Source organism: Ovis aries, chromosome 12 (assembly GCF_016772045.2).
Source record: "Ovis aries strain OAR_USU_Benz2616 breed Rambouillet chromosome 12, ARS-UI_Ramb_v3.0, whole genome shotgun sequence".
NCBI classification, from domain to species: Eukaryota; Metazoa; Chordata; class Mammalia; order Artiodactyla; family Bovidae; genus Ovis; species Ovis aries.
The window spans coordinates 18,172,683-18,190,111 of NC_056065.1; the positions used below are offsets into that span (position 1 = coordinate 18,172,683).

General features: G+C 41.4%; 1 protein-coding gene across 1 annotated transcript in view; it reads right to left on the reverse strand.

Annotated features, from left to right (window-relative positions):
• The window catches only part of USH2A (usherin), a 983,289-nt gene that overhangs the window by 57,107 nt on the left and 908,753 nt on the right, over window positions 1–17,429 (reverse strand). The gene's annotated exons all lie outside the window — the stretch shown is intronic.

Below are 17,429 nucleotides of genomic sequence, written 5' to 3' on the forward strand. Positions count from 1 at the left end.
TACACACACATATATACACATACATGAATATTATAATTCATATGATACATATGATATATAATTGTCTATTTATAACATATATATGTATTTAATTATATATATTTGTTTTGAGCTTTTAAAGGCAAGTCTTGAAAACTTGATTCTATAGTACATGTGTTCTAGGTGTGTGATGTTAAAAGAGCATGTGGAATGTTCAAATGCAAGATATTTAGGAAACACTGTAGGAGAATACTTTGCAGTGAGAGTTTGGTTTCATTTTTATTTTGCTTTCACAGCAATAATATCTTTAAGAGAATTTAATGAATATCAGAGAGATTTCAGCAGTTAGGCTAACTCCTATCAATGTTTCTGTACTTTTTTTTTTTTTTTCGCAGATTTCTCTAAAAGTAATCTTTCTGATGTTGAATTGTTCTTGAATTACAGTCAAGAGCAAATCTCCAGGCTGTTGCTGACAGGATTGCCAGAAGCCCTGTTTTTCACCCCAGTTTTATTGAGAAATAATTGATATACACGCGCCATTTTAAAAAAGAGATAACTAACCTACTTACTAAGTAGAGCCTGCTCTTTTCAGTGCTCTGATCCATTGCTCCCATCACGTGGATAATAATCACTCACATTTGTATAAATTTTATACTTTACAAGACACTTTAACCAATGTTCACTGACTAGGTCCTCACAAACACAACTTTGTAAGGTGGCTGGAGAATATATTATTGGCCCCTTTTACAGATGAGGAAATCAAGCCTCTGAAATGTGACTGTCTTGTTCAAGGTGACAGAAGTCCCAAGACCTGAAACTAGAATTCTACTCTCCAGGAAATTTTATTGCTCTTTCCAGTAAGCTGTGCTTTTGATTCTGTATGTCATCCATACAAATAAGTAAGATACTCAGGATTATGAATATTAAATGACTTGTCTATAGACAATTACCTGCAATTCTGGATTAGGTAAAATCTCAGCTTGCAAGGGTAAACAGGCATACCCAGGTTGCCTTGAATGACAAAAGTTTCTTTTGATAGACCCAGGGAAGTAAGGAGCAGAAAACTGTCTTAGCAATGCGAGAGCCAGGTTCCATGGAAACCACGGTCCAGGGCAGAACACAACAGCTGCTCTTACCACCCTCTCTGGAATGGCCATGGTCAGTCTTACAACAGGGAGAGTAGCTAAAGGAAATAACTGATGAGGAGATCAGACGGTAAGGCTGATGAGAAAGAGCCTCTGACTTCAGTCTGCTAACCTCTTTTACTGACAATTTCTTTCTGGAGGGTAGGAAAGCATTTTTGATTACACAATAAGTGACAAAGTTTGAAAAGAAAATAAATATTCTTGGGAAAGGGATGCAAAATAAGGTGAGCATACTGATATCAAACTCTTTGCCAAGTGTAAGGCTTTGGTTGGTAATTTAAGTGCATACAGGGTTTTAGTAGGGGCCACAAAGGATGGAGAAGAGCACAAGGAGGAAAGTGCTACTGGGTTTGACAAAATAAAAATTCAGCAAGCTGCCTATTAATTCGCGCTCAGTCACTCAGTCGTGCCCAGCTCTTGAAGACCCCATGGACGGTAGCCCATCAGGCTCTTCTGTCCATGAGTTTTTCCAGGCAAGAATACTAGAGTGTGTTGCCATGCCCTCCTCCAGGGGATCTTCCTGACCCAGGGATCAAACCTGCATCTCCTGCGTCTCCTGCGTTGGCAGGCGGATTAACTACTGAGCACCAAATCTATTAAGACTTTTTAATGCTCACGCTGGCAGTTAGGTCTAGACCTCATGCCTTTCTGTGTTGCATGAGTTTTTACGGGGTGAAGTTCTAGTTCCAAAATATAATTTAACCCATGGTATTTTAAAACATTTGTGTCTCAGTAATGTAGTATTTTACTGTATTTTTCTAGAAATATTAAAAAAATAAAAACTGGGCCATACAGAATTCCCCATCAGTAACTGGGAATGAATGTAGGCTCTAGTGTCTTTTGTCTTTGAGAGGAGACCTTCATAATACAGTGCTTTTTTCCTAGTCTTTCTTTTTAGTATTCAATCAATTTGAGATCAAAATAGCATTCATATAAATCAACATGCTTATGCAAAGCAGGAGCAGCCTATTTACATGAGCTCCTCTGAAAATGAAAGCAGTTACAGTGAAGAAAGCTGTGCTAATGAAGCATTATGGATTTCTCAAGACTTGTACCACAAGGCAGTATCTCTTATGCCAAACTACCAGAAGAAAAGGCAGAAAGAAACTGTCACTGATTCTCTGTCTTTCTCTCTCTCAAGGTAAAAAGTCGTTTAGCTAAAAATCACTGTAGATTTTTGTCTATGCCCAGCTAAACAGGAGATAAAGGAACTAAAGTATAGCTTAAGGTTCAGGATAAAAATACTAACAGATTATGCCTATGGTTTATTTTTACTGAGAAATAATGGCCCAAAGATTTAGGTCCATCTTTATATGATAGATAAAAAGCAGAGATCTTGTATGGGGAAATGTGAGTAGTATACTCTGATCTTTTTAATGAACCTATATAAACATTAAGAAATGAGATATCTGGAGAACACAGGTAGAGTTGCCTACTTTGTCTGTCTAGCTACCTATCAGGTTGGCAAACAAGTTCATTTGCATTTTTCTATAGATATTATGAAAAACCTTGAATGAACCTTTTGACTAACACAATATTTATATCTATCTGCCACCTATCTACCTCTTATTTACCTAACTAATAAACCAACCCACCTGATTTGTATTCCAAGATCCCCTCACATATTCTTGTTGCTGTTGTTTAGTCACTAAGTCACAGCTGACTCTTTGTGACCCCATGGACTGTAGCCCTCCAGGCTCCTCTGTCCATGGGATTTCCCAGGCAAGAACACTGGAGTGGGTTGCCATTGTCTTCTCCAGGGGATCTTCCTGATTCAGGGATCCAACCTGCATCTCCCTGTATTGCAGGTGGATTCTTTACCACTGAGCCACCAGGGTATATAAACAATATATGAGTTACTCAGAAAAAAGAAGGGACTTTTTAAGAGTGGAAAACTAAAGTATAGTTTACAAATTTCATGCTGAAGAGTGAAAAAAAGTAAGGATACATTTCATCTTTTGTTTATGCAAAATATCCTCACACTAACACTATCTAGTTGAACATATTTATCCTTTGATAATAAAAAAAAATTAAAGGTGATTAAAGTTTCTATTTATCATTTGGGTTTAATGAACATTTGCACATGTGCACATATATACACACACACATACAACACACACACCCACACATTATAACTGTAAGAGTTAGGGATTTCCCAACTTAGAGCTATTAATTAGAACAGGTTAGGGCTGGCTGAGATGAGGTGCTTTCCTCTCCAAGGTTTTGGGTGAAACCATGAAAGGAGTTACAACGTAAGAGGATGTCATAGAAAACATAGATTAAATATTTGAATAAATTAAAAAGAACTAAAATGATCTAACCCCAAATTTTCTAACTGTAGCAAAAGAATAGATCTATTTGTTTTCAATTTAATTTTTGTTATCTAACTAGTGACTGTCACCAACCTTGTGCTGTTGCCCATTAAAGATAAAATTGTTCTTCTATTTATCCTCTGCCCACTTTCCCAGCCTCCTAGGACTAATTACTATATGTTGCTTTAAAAAGTTTTGATTACATGAAATGTCAACATCTGCCACCATGCTGCCCAAATCTCACTGCTGTGGGAACAATGGGTTCAATTGTTTGTCGTCTGTTGAAAACTGCCTTTTACAAATCTTCCTTCAGAGGAGTCTTTGTCCAAACGTGCTCCTTGGCTATTATCTTCAGAATCATTTTGCTTTCCTGTAAGAGAATTTCTAGTGAAACAATCTCAGAACCTGCCTTTTAAAAAGATTTCCAAGTGATTCCTGTGCCCAGTCTTGTTTGAGAAACACAGAGCTATTCCCTACAGACCCAGGTACAGAAATCATACAGTTGTTTTTTTTTTTTTTTCCAATTTCTATTCACATGTTGTCTATTCAGAATTGCACTTTGCATTACTTTTGTCATTACCTTCAGCCATTCAAATAAACACACAGCATGTATCTGGCTGAATATGTTACAATTGCAATGATCATCAACTGACTTTATTACAGTGGCCAGAGTTCCAAACAAAGCAGAGTTCACTAGCTTTTGTAGAATGACCATTTAGCACCTAGTTTTCACTTCAGGTGCAAATTTTTTGAAACACTGTTACTTCTAGAACTTGCTGGGTATCCCTCCCCCCCCCCCACCCCCGTGCAGCCCAGATGAACAGTATTAACTATTTTAAAAGGTACTTAATTCCTCTCACCCAATATTTCCCCCCTAATTTTATTCCAGAGGGAAAGCAAGAGTTTGTGAACAGAAGCATTTGTAAGAAATTTTGTAGAAGAGAAAGAGAAGGAGTCACGACTCCAGTGAGGATGAAAGAAGAGAGACACTTTAGAAACCTTAGTGTGGGGGGCCCATTGGGTGCTTATATTAATGACCTAACTATTCTTTCAGAGAAGGCAATGGTACCCCACTCCAATACTCTTGCCTGGAAAATCCCATGGACGGAGGAGCCTGGAAGGCTGCAGTCCCTATAGGTTGCTGAGGGTCGGACATGACTGAGTGACTTCACTTTCACACATTGGAGAAGGAAATGGCAACCCCCTCCAGTGTTCTTGCCTGGAGAATCCCAGGGACGGGGGAGCCTGGTGGGCTGCAGTCTATGGGGTCACACAGAGTCGGACACAACTGAAGCGACTTAGCAGCAGCAGCAGCAACTATTCTTTAGCAAAATTTCCATGCTTAACTGTAGTTTTCATTTTAATGGTTTGTCTCACTCAATGGCTCATAACTTTCTCAAATAGCATTCCCCAGGACTAATATTTTCCACGTGCAGTCTTAGTGCAAAGAGAAATTCTTATTGTAAAATTTAAGGGTTTCTTAATTATAAAAAATACCTTATGATTCTTTTGGTTGAGGAAATGCTACAAGTCTTGATAAGACCAAGAGAACAAACCTAGCAATGCTTTCTATACTGCTAGTATCCAGTTGATGTCTACTTGGTCATGTATTTGTTATCATTTTCCATATAAAAATGGACCATAGGAATAATGGGACTTTCCTAGTGGCTCAAAGATAAGGAATCTGCCTGCAGTGCAGGAGACTCAGGCTCAATCCCTCGGTCAGGAAGATCCCCTGGAGAAATGAGAACAACTCACTCCAGCATTCTTGTCTCAAGAATTCCATGGAATAGAGTCTGGCTGGCTACAGTCCATGGGGTTGCAGAGTCAGACACAACTGAGCGATTAACACACACACATAGGAATAACCAAATTCAGCCAGTAATCTTTCACAAAACCCCTCTTATCTGATGACTCCTACTGTAAGTGACAGTAGCTGTCCTTACCCTTGAAGCATTTTGAGATTTTGCACTTTTTTCCAGGCTGTTTATTACAAGTTGAAGTATAACTGTGACTCTCATAGGATTAATACACGGAGGAATTTTTCAGTTCTCTGCAACTTCTGTGATATTCTATAACATACTTCCTTGTGGAATAAATGGCAATTCTTGATAAAACAGAAACATTTCAACAATATTGTTTCATCAAGCAGCACTAGCGATCCAACATTATTCACAAAAACTGGAGAATATGAATATATTTTCATGACAATTCACATCAGAAACAAACGAGTCCAACATGAACAGCCATGCCAGTAATTAATAAGAAGAGTAAATAGGTTACATGTTAACAGGCAAACAATTAAATTATTTGTTTCCTAGGGGCATGTAATGAGATTGTGATCATACTCCCAGGAGAGACAAATAGATATTAAAAAGGTCTTTCCGATACCTATATTGGCTAAGGCCAACAGCTAATTCAATAGATTCGATCAAAATCACCTCTTCTTTCACTGCTCCTGATTTATGACTTAGGCTGCAGTTAGTCATCACTCATTGCAGTTTGCTCTCCAGCGCTCATAAATTATGCCTCATAAATAAAAAGATACAATCAAGGAAATCATATCAATTCATCTGCAACCTTGGAGTACATTTTCCCATGGCATTCACACCAATGCCTTTTTAAAGGGTAGCTTGACATGGGTTTTGAGTATGCTCAAAGAGCAACACACCAAAATAGGCTTTGCCAGAACTGAGGTTAAGAGAGACTTAAAAGAGAAGGCAATAAATCTGAAATGATATGATGATGATAAGACTTAAAAAAATTCATTAACAGTCCTGCAGGCTGCATTCATAAAGGAATCACTGGCTGGAAAGCTCTGGGTAGCTATCTGTTTAACCATCTACCTATCTGATTTTCTTTCATCATCAAATGGAGTTTTTTCAGCATCTCTGTTTGCATGGTGCTTTGCCGGGTCCATTATAGTTATGCTTTTACAGATATGGTCCTTGCATTCCAGGCTCCTTTAATCTAAAACACTTTGCATCAGGCAAGATGGAACATGATTTTAATTGAATTCTGGGACCCAGGGGAAGAAGGGTACAGCAGAACATTGTGTTCCCTTCTACTGGTGCTTTTGAAATTCAGAGATGTGAAGCTAGTAAAGAGATTACAAGACATTTTCCACACTGGAAATGGATGTCTTCTGTCACTACTGCTCAGCACACAGCCATGTCCTTTGGAGGTGCTCAATAAATATGAATGGCTCTTTTCTAAAATGTAAGAAGAGGAAAACTGGCTTCCATATTAGTGGAGAATACTGAAATTAGCTTCCATTTGACATTCATAATGATTGATGATGAAAATTTGGAACTTATCATACTCCCTTTAATTGCTGTGTTTGCTCTCCCTGAGAGAAACCAGGAACTCAGTCCTGTCCAGCTCTCATGGAGGATATGTAAAAGTAGTTCGTGGGTTTAGTGAGCAACTATACTTGTATAAGGGTATTACATGTGCTGATTTACTTCATCCTCTCAACATCCTGTGAGGGACTATCAGCATCATAACCAGCTACACACAAGGAAACAGAGGCCCAGAGACGCTTACATAGCTTGGTAAGTGGTAGGGCCAGCCTTGTCATGCAGGTATGTGAGATAAAAGCTTGAGCTCTCTGCTTTTTCTACTGAAGGAGGTCCTAGATAGACACATCTTCTATGTGTTTGAGATACTGCCCTGAGGCTGCTGTCGAACTCTGCACAGACTGGCTGTTTCGCAGAAAGAAGCCCTAAAGTGAAGTGGTGGAAATGACCGCAAACATCACAGTATCCATACCTGCCGCTACATGTCATGCTTGAAACAATACTTCCTGTTATACAGAGGCAAGTACTAGTCAAATACTTTCCCTGCTGCTCCAAACATGTATGAAGTAAAAGTGAAAGTTGCTCAGTCACGTCTGACTCTTTGCAACCCCGTCGACTATAGCCCACCAGGCTCCTCTGTCCATTAAATTCTCTGGGCAAGAATACTGGAGTGGGTAGCCTTCTCCAGAGGATCTTCCCAACCCAGGGATTGACTCCAAGACTCCCACATTGCAGGTGGATTCTTACCATCTGAGCCACCAGGGAAGCCCAAGAATACTGGAGTGGGTGGGTAGCCTATCCTTTCTCCAAGTGATCTTCCTGACCCAAGAATCAAACCAGTGTCTCCTGAATTGCAGGCAGATTCTTTACCAGCTGAGGTACTAGGGAAATCCATATAAATGCACTTAAATGGCAGGAGAATTCCAGAAAAACATCTACTTCTGCTTTATTGACTACGCCAAGCCTTTGACTGTGTGGATCAAAACAAACTGTGGAAAATTCTTCAAGAGGTGAGAATACCAGACCACCTTACCTGCCTTCTGAGGAATCTGTACGCAGGTCAAGAAGCAAAAATTGGAACCGGACATGGAACAACAGACTGATTCCAAATTGGGAAAGGAATATGTCAAGTCTGTATATTGTCACCCTGCTTATTTAACTTACCTGCAGAGTACATCATGGGAAATGCCAGTCTGGATGAAGCACAGACTGGAATCAAGATTGCCGAGAGAAATAACAATAACCTCAGATATGCAGATGACACCACCCTTGTGGCAGAAAGTGAAGAGGAACTAAAGAGCCTTTTTTGAAAGTGAAAGAGGAGAGTGAAAAAGTTGGCTTAAAACTGAACATCACCAAAGGGGTGGGAAGACCACCTAATCCACCCCTCTAACCCAACCCTGGACACACCTCTACCCTCACCCCGTATAAGGAACCAGCTTGTCCCTACGCTCAGTGAGCTAGCAAGGGAAACTTACTTGTTCTTGCTCCACCTGCTATAGGGGCTCCAATAAAGCATTGTCTGAATTTTTTTTCCTGGCCTCTGATCAATTTTTATTGATTAAGGAGGTCAAGAACTCTGGTGGGTAAAACTAAAATACTAAGCTAAGTTTTTTTTCATCCCAATTTTAAAGGTAAGGAAACTGAGGCTTAGAGAGTAAATTACTGGCTGAGGACACAGTGACAATAAGTCCTGCAGCCCAGATTACAACCTGAGTCAGTTTATCCTTGCAGGGTCAGGAATTCATGCTCTTGATGGGGTGACTTGAGGACGCTATGTTTCAGCAGAACAATGATGGGATCTGGTGTCAGAACATTTGGACTCAAGTTCTGACTCTGCCATTTCCTGAACTAGGCAGTTTGCTCAGTCATTCAGTTTCCTGATTATGATGGAAAAAATAATATCTACCTCACAGGACTATTTTGAGATTTATGGGCAATAAAATTGATATAAATTTTGAGAAATGGGGTAGAGGATAAGAACATTTATAAATATTTTACTAAGATTTTGAAAGCTCCAGAGCTGTACACAAACACAATTTGGAGCAACCAGAGGGTGAATTTAAGAACACAGTCTGTGGAACTTGAATTCTAGGTTCAAATTTCAGTTCTTTCTTACCAGCTGTACCCTTGGGCATATTAACTAAGGGTTTCTAAGGGTTGTTATTTAGAATAATCCTTGCCTCAGATGATTATTATGAGTTAATGCATGGAAAACTTTTAAGAGTCCTTAGCAGTACAGAGCACTAAATACACAATGATGGTTTTTATTATATTTGCGTGAAAAGTCAGGATATGACTTCTTCCTAGAGAAAGTGAGACTAAATAGCAATTCTCTAATTCACTTCTGGGTCCATTTAGCTGTTATGGATCAACAATAGACTTGAAAACTCTGACCATATTCTGAGGTCAACCCATATCTCTCTGTGTCTTTGTCTCCAGGTACTTCTCCACTCTAGAACTCTGAGGGTTAGAATAAATGAAAGCCTGGCTTTTCAGAATATTGCTTCTACATCAAAATTTGTTGATCGGATGGTATCCTCCACTTTACCTTCTTATTAAAATTTCTCAAAAATAACTCAAGATATATAAAAAGGAAGCAGTGAAGAAAGGGAATGCATTCTTCAAAGAAAAGAATCTTGTTTCCAGTTTCATTGCAAATATGCCTTTGGGAGAGAACTGTTCAGTTTCCTAGACACTTATAGGCATCTTACTAATGATCAGATACATTAACAGATAGATAAATCAATTTACAAGATAAAGCCTTGACCGTCTTCTTAAAGATTTCCATTGAAGGCATCTGATTTACTTCAATATGTTAACATTTTTGCTACTCTTTCTAGATGTGACAGCTTCATAGAGATCAAGATGTTTGGAATGTAATGGAAATAAACCATTAGTCCAAGTACTTAGATTTACTGAGTGTTTTATCAATAATCATAGAGTGGCAAGCCAAAGCTTGCCAGGTGATCCTCCAGCCCAGAAAGAATTCTCCTGGAAAGGCATTGTCATAACTTGGGTGAGAAACAGCACCCACTTGGGGTATGGAGGATGTCTGGGGTATTTTCTCTTTGCCTCCAGATCCATTCTCGGCCCTTCTCTGCTCGGTGGCCTGCTTTACAAAAAGAGAGAGTTGTCACTTTCTCCTTCTCTCTCTCTGGCATCCCAGTTTGGCAACAGGCTGTGTTCCTTCTCCATGGACACAGCTTCTCCAGGGCAGCCCCTCCTCACTGGCTATAGCATTTACTGGGTTACAGAAACAGCTTATTCCCCTTGCCCCTTTAGGTCTAGAGGGTAAGGTAATAGCTCCCAATGATGGCTAGACCCTAGGTATGTCAACATCCCTTGCTGATTCTCTTCACCCTGCCCACAGTTCATATGTAGCTTTTTCATTAAATTTTCCTTAAATGCATGTTTGGGAGTATGCTACTTCCTGCTGAAATCCTGATTGACAAAGGGGAGAACATTTTGAACCTTTCCCAGGTACCAATCACAGTGGGTAGGCTAAGAGAGGCATTTGCTCATAAGGATGGAGAGATTTTGAAGAGCATTTTTTTGTGAGACTGAATAGTCTCTATGGAATGATAATGATATTTAGTCACTCAGTCAGGTCCAACTGTTTTGCAACCCCATGGACTGTAGCCCACTGGGCTCCTTCTCTGCCCCTGGGATTTCCCAGGCAAGAACTCTGCAGTGGGTTGTCATTTCCTTCTCTGGGGGATCTTACTCACTCAGGGACTGAATCTGCATCTCCTGCATTGGCAGGCAGATTCTTTACCACTAAACCACCTGGGAAACCCCTATGGAATGATATTCAATCTTTAATATCAAGGAACTACCCATGCTCCTCAAGATGATCCAGCCAGAGTGGAAAGAGCATGTCCAGGAGGGTTTGGTGTGGAGACTGTGCTGTTCCTGGTTGAGGACCTGTCTGTTTCTCCCTAGGTCTGTTGTGCCGTCACTCAGATCTCTGTCTTCACAGCTTGCACTACCATTCATGTATTTTTACGAGTACATTGTTCATGGGTGTGTTTCTTTACTTTATTAACTAAACTTTAAGCCCCTGGGAGGTAGAGTCCATGGTTTTTAGCTTCTAGTTCCAATCCCAGCAACTCAACACACACTTTGAACTTGGTGGGTGCTTAATAATGACAAGTTATGAAATTCTCAGCTTAGAGGCTAAAGGGGAAGAAGGAAATACGTCTCACTCTTTCCTGGATATTCGTACAGGACCTAAGTTTCAGGTGACTTTGGACAGCCTTCTCCTTTTACAGCTACCTTGCAGAGCAGGAACCAGTTGTGAAGAGCCACGGGGGCAGGTCAGAATTCTACATTATCGACATCTGCTTAGAGGAAATCTGGTTGCATTGAATGCTTTATGTCCAGCAAAGAAGCTTCCAACAAGAGATATGAGGATCAAACATGGCTTAAATAAACTGGGTCTGAAGGAGGGTGAGAAACAACCCGTCTTCAGATGAGTAACTTGTCTCAAAGGCAATGTAGAGATTGCCGATAGTAGGGGCTTAGGAATAGAGTCCTAGGGGACACCCTGAGGGACAGAAAAAGAACAGGGGTCTGCATACATGTGAACCAGTATTGCTCCTGTGTGCTCTCATACAAACAGGTAGAAATGACCTCCTCTTGGAATACAAAACTGAAGGCAAAAAAGGACACAGTTCCTGCACCAAGTGGCAGAATTCAGATTTCTGTTCACGAAATGTCCTGATGGCCTTCAGTCTAAGCAGTGGCACTCAGGCTCTAGGGTTTTAGAGCACACACACGGCTAGAGTCAGGCAATATCAATAAATCATTTAAGACCTTGAGCTGCGGGAACTGTGGGTGGGAGCAGCTTACATCTCATGGGAGAAACTAACCAAACATCAGCCTCCATACTGGTCAGAAATACGTTAGTGGGATTCATACTTAATTAAATGCAAGTCCAAAGCCAAACAGACAATGTGCTCAATGAATTTTCTCTAAATGTACTACCAAAAAAAAAAAAAATGCTTAGGAAAGGAATGAGTTAAGAGTGATGGCACAAGAAAATAAACAATTTGAAGCATGTCGCTAGTCACAGAAATGCGGAATCAGACTATCAGAGTTGGAGAGAATCTTAGCTGTGCAAACATGGACATGTTATTCTTTTTCTGGGAAGACAGTAGCAAGGACAAGAAAGGTTGAACTCTTTCATCAAAGGAGCATCACATCTTCAGGACCAACTGTGCTCTTAATTAGAGATGTTTGCATTCTAACATTGTATTAATGACTGTTAGAGAGACATAAGAGTTTTCTTAACCTGCCTCTTTTTCCCTCTTGCAAGAAAGTACCTCCTTCTTTTATTTAGTGAGATGCTGAGGACAGTTTCTGCTTTGGCCCAGTTGCTTCATTTTTCTGGAGTTATTAGTAATTGCCCCCTGGTCTTCCCCACTAGCATACTGGACGCCTTCCAACCTGTGGGGCTCATCTTCCAGTGTCATAGCCTTCATACTGTTCACTAGGAAAGACCCTGATGCTGGGAAAGACTGAAGGCAAAAGGAAATGGGTGGCAGAGAATGGGATGATTAGATAGCATCATCATCTCAATGGACCTGAATTGAGCAAACTCTGGGAGACAGTGGAGGACAGAGGAGCCTGGTGTGCTGCAGCCCATGAGGTGGTAGAGTTGAGCAGGACTCAGTAACTGAACAATGAAGGCAGAGTGGGGAGGTGGCTCTACTATGCAGCAGGCATCCTGCTCCACACACAAAATTGGGTTCTCATTATGCACCCATCTTTTAATGAGCAAGTGAGGCTATGAGAACTTAAGTATCTTCTCAACCTGCATGATTTTCACTTAGTATTTTCACCTGGAAGAACAGGATGGTTGAGAGCATCGAATGTGAGAGAACACGAGGATTCTAACTATTCTACAGTAGCAGGGCTGCTGTGTTCCGTGCGCTGGGGCAGCTCTGGTTTCTGGCTAAAGGTTTCTCCCACCCAGGAAGCCCTGAGTGGAGGGGGGGGTCTCATGCCCAGGTCTGTTCCACCACAGTTCTCCATCCTCTTGTTTACAAGAAGGCACCAGGTGTTAGTATGTCTAAGAGTTCTGTCCTCGGGCTTCTCTGTTGGCTCAGTGGTAAAGAAACCGCTGCCAATGCAGGAAACATGAGTTCCATCCCTGATCCTGGAAGATCCCCCATTTCAAGGAGGAATTAAGCCCACGTGCCACAACTATTGGGCCAAAGCTCTGGAGTCTGGGCATTGCCACTACTGACGTCCACGTGCCCTAAAGCCTGTACCTGCAATAGAAGGAGCCACTTCAATGGGAAGCCAGTGACCCAAAACTAGAGAGTAGCCCCCGCTTGTTGCAACTGGAGAAAAGTCAGTGCAGAGCCAAAAATTAATTAATTAAAAAACAAAATATTCCTGCCCTTGATTGACTTATAGAGGGAGAGAGAAGGCCTTACTGAGGCAGGAGATAGATGGGCCCCAGACTGAACAGTTGATGTCTCTTCCAAGAGGAAGTAGAGCTCTACTCAGATTAGAGATAAAAGACCACATATTCCTCATTTTTGAAGTCAAGGAGATCTTCCTGACTACACATGTACAGAAAGGCTCCCTGGAGGTCAAAAAGGGAGGGGCATCACCCCATAGTAAGTAATGTCAACTACCATGGGCCTCTTGTCTGGAAGGCATCTTGGCTAAAAGATGTGGGTGTATGCATGGTACAGCTCTCTTTGAGCCTACCCATGTGTCCATCCACACACACTGTACTTTTTTTTTTCCCTCTAATAAACACTTTACTTGCTTCACTACTTTCCATCTCTATGTGGAAATTCATTTCTACACAGCTGATGGGCCAGGACCTTTTCACTGGCCACTGGCCCCCGGAGGTCTAGTGGCTGGGATTCAGGGTTCTCGTTGCCACCGGCCAATTTCAATCTCTGGCCAGGAGCTGAAACCCTGCTTCAAGCCACTGCAGGCTGAGGCCACCCAAGATCATTTCCACTCAGGTGGGACAGTTATAATACTAGCTGTTATTACTATTCTGTGTGAATAGTTTCTATGTATGAGGTACTGACCTAAGCACATTCATGTATCAACACATTTAATCCCAAAGCAAGCCCAGGAGTTCAGTGGTGTTTCTACCCACATTTCAAAGACAAGGAAACCAAAACACAGAGAAGGTTTGAGTCAGAAAGCACTGGGGTAGTAATTTTCTCTGATGCCTGGAGAGAGTTTGGTGTGGAACGAAGCCAAATAAAGACAATCTGAGGCAAAGAAAGGAGATAAGGGATGAATCTAACAGCATCCAGTCCTGCATTTTGAGAGAGATTCTTGAGAGACAGAAAAGTGTTTGCACCTTTTCCTTGGTTTCAAGGAACATCTTTAGTCCCTTTCCCAGTCAGGTGAACAGAAGCAACTGTCTTCCGTTTAAGGGAAAGTTGGCTTTCTACCAATTATAGCAAAATAGTTATGATACCATATGGATGATGTAAATTTTCTCAAGGACCTACGTGGGACTCTTATTTAGTGAACTAAATAAATTAGGTTTGTTATGTATTTCCATTTATATTTTACAATATACTTCTAATTCATTCGAATTAGGTTTCAGAACTAGGTTTCAGAAACATTGCTACTGATCTTCCCATATATCCATTTTGGTGGTGAAATGACTGGGCTTCCCTGGTAGCTCAGCTGGTAAAGAATCTATCTGCAATGCAGGAGCCTGCAGTTTGATTCCCGAGTCAGGAAGATCCCCTGGAGAAGGCATAGGCTACCCACTCCAGTATTCTTGGGCTTCCCTGGTGACTCAGATGGTAAAGAATCCGCCTGCAATGTGGGAGACCTGGGTTCAATCCCTGGGTTGGGAAGATCCCCTGGAGGAGGGCATGGGAACCCACTCCAGTATTCTTGCCTGGAGAATCCCCATGGACAGAGGAGCCCGGAGGGCTGCGGTCCACGGGGTCAAAAAGAGTCAGACGTGACTGAGCGACTAAGCACAAGGACATGACTATTAGTATATGAGCTGGTCTCATAGCCTCACTGACTTTTTAAAAAATTGTACTGAATTATAGTTGATTTCCATTGCTGTGCTAATTTCTGCTATACAGCAAAGTGACTCACTTATACAAATGTGTGTTCCTTTTCATATTCTTTTCCATGATGGTTTACGACAGGGGAACCGAATATAGCTCCCTGTGTGTACAATAGGACCTTGCTGTTTATACACGCACATGCTTTGATACAACTTACACCTAAATACTATTAGAAAATCAAGTTGCTTAGGGTCAGCAGGTATTCTGTGAGATTTTCAAATTATAGATGACCAAGGCCAATCAAGAGAAGCTAATGTTTCATGGGAATTTTTAATTTTATTGTTTGTTTGGGCACACTGAGAGGCACGTGGGATCTTATTTCCCCAACCAGGGCATGAACCTATGCCCTCTGCGGTGGAAACACGGAATCTTAACCACTGGACTGCCACAGAAGTCCCTGATGAGAATTCTTAAAAGCGTGTGCTTGTAGATGACCCCCCACTTAGGGCCCCAGAATCTAGAACTGGAAAGAGCTGCTACTCCCGGGTGAGGAAAGGCTGAAGGAAGTTAATTTGCTCAAGGATCCAGAAATAGGGATAAAAACTAAAACCTGCCATCCTTCCTGCTCCTCCCTTCTGTTGATAGCTTGTCGCCCACACTGTGGGAATCTTCCATGGGGGCTGGTGCAGAGAAGGTCTCCACTGTCCCCTCCTGGAGTCGTCACATAGCCGCTGGGGCAGGAACAGTAGGAACCCCCAGTTCATCTCCCCCATAGCCATTCCTCCCAGCCTCTCCTGCATAAATCCTTGGACAGAACTGTTTGGGGGCAGTGTCGGTCTGTTAGTAAGTAGCAGACTGCCACTCTGGGCGGCTCAGAGATTAGACCCACATGCCAGTGAGTCACACATGGGATTTCCTCCAAGGCTGACTTGTCGTGTCTCAGTCATCCAGTCACGAGGCCCCAGAAGCCTTCAGAGACCCTGCGTGTGTGTGGGTGCTTATGGAAAAAAATCTGTCAAAGTGGGGAAGTTTCAGGAAAGCTAATTAAGTCACTGACAGCAGGATTCAATGAAAGGGGAGCTATGACAGCCCTCGTAAATCCATGATGAGTCATCGTTGCCGTAAGCGGGTGCATGAATATGAAGGCGCAATTACTGAGAACCACTCACTGGCTCTCTCCCCGCAGGCCAAAGCTGAAGCTTCTTATAAAAGTAGACACACACCCAGGTCCCTCTCTGAAGCCTGTGGATAGACTACTATCTTAATTTGCTTGCTGAACAATTAAGAACTTCCCCACATAGAATCTGTGGAGCTTTTATATCATATATATTTGTATATCCCAATTTTGAAAGCATTAATGATAGAAATGAGTATTGTCTTTGAAAAAAAAAAATCCTAGCAGACGTGTAAGTATTTTGTAGCATAGCAAGCCTATAATCTCTACTTAAGGAAAAGGTCTGTGCACTGGAAGAATTTCGTTTAGCAAAGAGGCATCTCATTTAGGTACGATTCACACATTTGCAGAGTTGTTTGAAAATTGGGTTTTGGTAAACAAAATTGTATCTGAAATTCACAAATGTTTATTCTTTGATGAGAACCTTCACTTCATCACTCAGCAAAGTCAGCCCATTTATCCTTGTGAAATATATATTTTTTAAATTCCAAATTTCTGAGTTTTCCTGGTGGTCTACTCATTAAGAGTCTGCTTGCTGATGGAGGGGAAGATGGAGGGGACACGGGTACTATCCCTGGTCTGGGAAGATCCCACATGCCAGACAGCAACTAAGTCCAAGTGCCACAACTACTGAGTCAACACCCTAATGCCCACAGGCCCTAGAGCCCATGCTCCGCAACAAGAGAAGCCACTGCAATGAGAAGTTTGCACAGGGCAATGAAGAGTAGCCTCTGTTTACCACAACTAGAGAAAACCCTCACACAGCAACAGAGACCCAGCACAGCAATAAATAAATCTTTTTCAAAAGGAAGATGGCAATGACGACCCTGTATGCAAGACAGGAAAAAAGACACAGATGTGTATAACGGACTTTTGGATTCAGAGGGAGAGGGAGAGGGTGGGTTGATTTGGGAGAATGGCATTCTAACATGTATACTATCATGTAAGAATTGAATCGCCAGTCTATGTCTGACGCAGGATACAGCATGCTTGGGGCCTCTCTGCCAAAGCAGAAGCAGTATAGGCCCGGCAGATGCACCTCTAAACACACGCTGGAATAGAATCCAAAGCTTTTAATTCTCTCTGGTGCATGGGGATGACCCAGAGAGATGTTATGGGGAGGGAGGTGGGAGGGGGGGGTTCATGTTTGGGAACGCATGTAAGAATTAAAGATTTTAAAATTTAAAAAATAAAAAACTAAAAAACAAAAAAAAAAGCATATTCAGATTAAAGTAAAAAAAAAAATCCAAATTTCTGTGATTTATATCTCAGATCTTCTGTTGTTTTATGAAACCCAGCAATCTAGAAGCTGTGTTGAAATGAATCAAACTAGAAAATTCCCATTTTCAATAATGGTCAGTGTTAACTCTTCTCACCAAAATCCAGCCCTCCCAAATGAGCAACAAAACAAAATGAAATAACCATAACCAAACAAAATCCAAGAGGAAGTGCAAATGAAATTATTTGATTAATTGAAGACATGAGCTTTAGCAGGTTATATA